This window comes from Hyaena hyaena, unplaced genomic scaffold, assembly GCF_003009895.1.
Source record: "Hyaena hyaena isolate Hyena2069 unplaced genomic scaffold, ASM300989v1 scaffold_1194, whole genome shotgun sequence".
Taxonomy (NCBI): domain Eukaryota; kingdom Metazoa; phylum Chordata; class Mammalia; order Carnivora; family Hyaenidae; genus Hyaena; species Hyaena hyaena.
The window spans coordinates 124870-129041 of record NW_024081804.1 but is presented as its reverse complement, the minus strand read 5'-3'; the positions used below and the strand labels follow the sequence as shown (position 1 = coordinate 129041).

Genomic DNA, 4172 nt, shown 5'->3' with positions numbered 1-4172 from the left:
TGCATAGATGTGTGTTTTCATTTATTTTGGGTTATGCACTTTAAAGTAGAATTGTGGATCATAGGATAGCTTTATGGTTAAGTTTTTAGGTATTCTTGACCTTTTTTTTTTCTAAAGTGGCTGCACTAATTTACACTCCTATCAGCAATGTATGAAGATTCTCATTTGTCCACATCCTCCTTAACACTTGTTATTGTCTTTTTGATTATAGCTCTCCTAGTGAGTGTGAAAAGGCACCTCATTGAGCTATTCTTTTACATTTCCCTGATGACTAACGATGTTGAATGTCTTTTCATATGCTGATTGGCCATTTGTTTATCATTTTCTGGATGAATTATTTATTCAAATCTTTTGCCCATTAAATGTTTTTGTCCTTTTATTGTTGAGTTTTAAGACTTCCTTTATATGATATTTGCAAATATTTCCTACCATTCTGCTTATCGTCTTTTTATTTCCTTAATAGTGTCTTTTGAAGCAAAACTTTTATGTAATTGTGATATTATGATGAAGTCCACTTTATTATTTTTTTTTGGTTGCTTGTACGTCAGGTATCATATCTAAGTAAACATGATTTTTTTTAGTTTGGATATTGTTAGTTTATTATAAAAGAGAGACATGAAAATTATTTACATGATGAAAGATTTCACAACTTCACTGGAATGGGCAGCTTCACTTCATGCCATTTCAATAATGATTTATTTCAGTCTACATAGTTTCCGAGAATGTCACCATCTCTAAATAAGAAATAATCCTTGTCATCTAGAACTACTTTGGTGCCTCCATATTCTGGGAGAAGAACTTTATCTCCAACTTTCACACCAACTGGCTGAATTTCTCCACCCTTTCCTTTAGAGCCTGATCCAACAGCTACTATGGTTGCTTACAAAACTTTTCCTTGAGATTTTTCTGGAAGCATAATGCCTCCTTTGGTTACAGTTTGAGCTGCACTCCTTTCAACTAAAACTCAGTCAAAGAGGGGAATAAACTTTCTAACCACTTGTCCTGCCATGACCCTGGCCACCACAGTTTCTACTCTGCTCTGGAGCTGCTGCTGCCGCCAAACATGATTTATTTAAGGTCACACAGATTTACATCTATGTTTTCATCTAAAAGTTTTATATTTTAAACTCTTACATTTAGGTCTTTGATCCCTCTTGATTTAACTTTCATGTATGATATAGGAATTATGATAAGTTTTGCAGCTTCATCAACTTCAGTTTTATTGAGAGTACTTGTTTTGTCCCTTAAGCTCATACCTTTGAGTGTATGACTTGGGGATAGGTCTAGACTTTGGAAAAGATGGAATTGTTGAAAGACATATCTGGGTTAAGCAACATTCCTTATAGCAAAGCTTATTGGTAAAGTCTTATTCACTTCCCAATTGCAGGGTATGTTCAATCAGACTTGTAAGCTGATAAATTATACTGTTTAACTATATGAGTGATCTAATATGGAAGTTCTCTTTGGATTGTGTGTAAGGTTCAGAGAACTCATCATGCCATCTCTGGCACTAAAGTCAGCTTCCTCATGCAGTAGAGAAACCAGAAAATTATGAGGAGAGCAGTCAGAGTTGTCAAAAAGAGTAGGCTGGAAAGGATTTGGAAGGTAGGTCAATAAACTAGACAAACAAGTACATTAGAGCTGAGAATTAAGTATAACTTTGTTTTATCTTAATATTTAATTTTTTTAAATGTTTTTTATTTATTTCTAGGAGAGAGAGAGAGACAGCGTGAACAGGGGAGTGTCAGAGAGAGAGGGAGTCACAGACTGAAACAGGCTCCAGGCTCCGAGCTGGCAGTCAGCACAGAGCCCGATGCGGGGCTCGAACCCACGAACCGCGAGATCATGACCTAAGCGAAAGTCGGACGCTTAACCGACTAAGCCACCCAGGCGCCCCCTTAATATTTAATTTTTAATTCTAAAAGTAATGATCACTGTAAAAAGTATAAGCATCGAAAAAAAAAACATTAAAAACAATTGTCATGGCCAAGAGAAGCCTAAGGGGACATGACTACTGAACATATGTGTGGTATCATACAATAGGAAAATGACATTAGGAAAAATCTGAGGAAATATGAATGAGGTACGGATTTTAATTAACAAAAATCACATATATACTCAATTCTCATTCCCTAATGGAAGTTACTTAGTAATATTTGGGACAATTCTAAGAGCTAAGACTTCTATAGAGATTTTGGTCTGAATCAAACCCTGTTCTAAATATTTATATTAACTCATTTAGCTGTCAGGTTGTTGTATAAGTACAATTTCCCCATATTTTACAGATTAAAAGAAAAAAAAAACAATGCACAGTAAGTTAGGTAAATTGCCTAAAGAAACATTGCTATCAAGCATCAAAATTAGAATTTGAATCCAACGAGTCTCAGTCCAAGGCATGGTTTCCATCACTAACTATAGTGGTATGAGTGTTCTTTCATATTTTTTTCAGCGTATATATAAATATATATTTACGTAAAATATCCACATAGCATTAATTTTACATAATATTTTGCTATTCACTCCCACAATCAGAGTTGACTTTCTACGTGTATGGGAGTAACTAAAAATAGTCAATATGCCAGTATGACATATTTTGGGGTAGTATGTTATAAACTCCTTCATGTTACCTCACTAGAAATGTATAAAAGTGAACCATTAGTGTAATTTTGTAGGTCAGAAATTATTTAATATTGATAAATTTCACATGATTCAATGTAAAACTTCATTATATCAGCCAGATTATGTATGTGTGTGTATATATATATATATATATATATACACACACACATATACATATATATGTATATCAGTCTATTATTGTTTATATATATAGATAAAAATTTACTAAGTCGTCTATCTTTCATAAGGCAGATTACATAGTTTCCAAGATTTTATTATTATAGATGTCTGACTTAAGATGTCTCTTCATACTTGTTTGTATAGTATAAGATTGGGAATAGAACACTAGTTTAGGATAATCAGGAGGGGATTTTAGCCATTCAGACACTATTAGCCCACTTTCAGCCTCAGGTTTTTGATATGGAGAATTGAGAAAATAGAAAAGCTATGTAAAATACTATGCAAATACAGCTTCAAGATTCTTTCTGTAGTTTTCTCATCTTAGTATTGTCTTTTTCCATGTTATACATGTGTAGCAATGTTGGGAGTTACCAAGGAGTCCCTTAAATCTGTAGACAGAGTAGGAAAAAAGAAAATCATTGTATCTACTTGTTCATTAGTGTTGTATGAAAGTGGTATTTACCCCACTCCAGTTATCACCGTTATTGGTAAAAATCCCAGTGTATCCAAGTAAAGACTTTGCAGGGATCCAAGCTCATTTTTTTGTTAAGAAATGAGTAGCTAACTTCTTTCAATTTAATTACCTATCCATTCTGTATTAGAGTTTAAATACATTATTATTGTTTTGGCATAATTTTCACAACTTGCAAAAAAAAATTGTAGAAAGCAAAAAAAGGGGGGAATCTCACCAAATTTAAATTGTAAATGTTTTTTTTTCTTCCTGACAGATTCAATTATGTAGCATATATGCATTGACTGGGGGTTTGCATCAATTTAACTTTTTCAAATTAGCATTTCCTTTTTTTAAAAATTTTTATTTATTTCAGAGAGAGAGACAGCATGAGCAGGGGAGGGTCAGAGAGAGAGGGAGACAGAAAATCTGAAACAGGCTCCAGGCTCTGAGTGAACTGTTAGCACAGAGCCCAACGCGAGGCCCGAACCCACGAACTGTGAGCTCATGACCTGAGCCGAAGTCAGACGCTCAGCCGACGGAACCACCCAGGCACTAATTTTCAAATTAGCATTTCTGATATGTCCTGTTGGAAGATATGAAGGTGACTGTAAATCAGGATTATTTGGTGCATGGTGCCTGCAAAGATTTGTTGGGGAACCAAGAATTATTTCTTCAACATTTTACATGTTTTGAAGAAGAGCGACCTTGCCGTTAAACCTAGGGTGGTGGTGGTGGTGTCCCTGGAGTTCCTATCTTAAGGCGCCAGTGCCTTGGCTATTTGGAGTCTGGTAGACCTGAGGCTCCAGTTACTCCACTTAACAGGGGCGCCAGCACCCCTGCACTGCGACAGGACCTCAGCACTGCGGCAAACAGTTGCGGTTGCGCAGCCGAAGTCGGAGGTGTGGCTTGCTGCGCATGC

The 4172-nt window shown here is 35.6% G+C and overlaps 1 pseudogene; it reads right to left on the bottom strand.

The window, feature by feature from the left end:
- Window positions 1-596: 596 nt before the first annotated feature.
- Window positions 597-1009, bottom strand: LOC120224417 (annotated as a pseudogene).
- Window positions 1010-4172: the final 3163 nt, after the last annotated feature.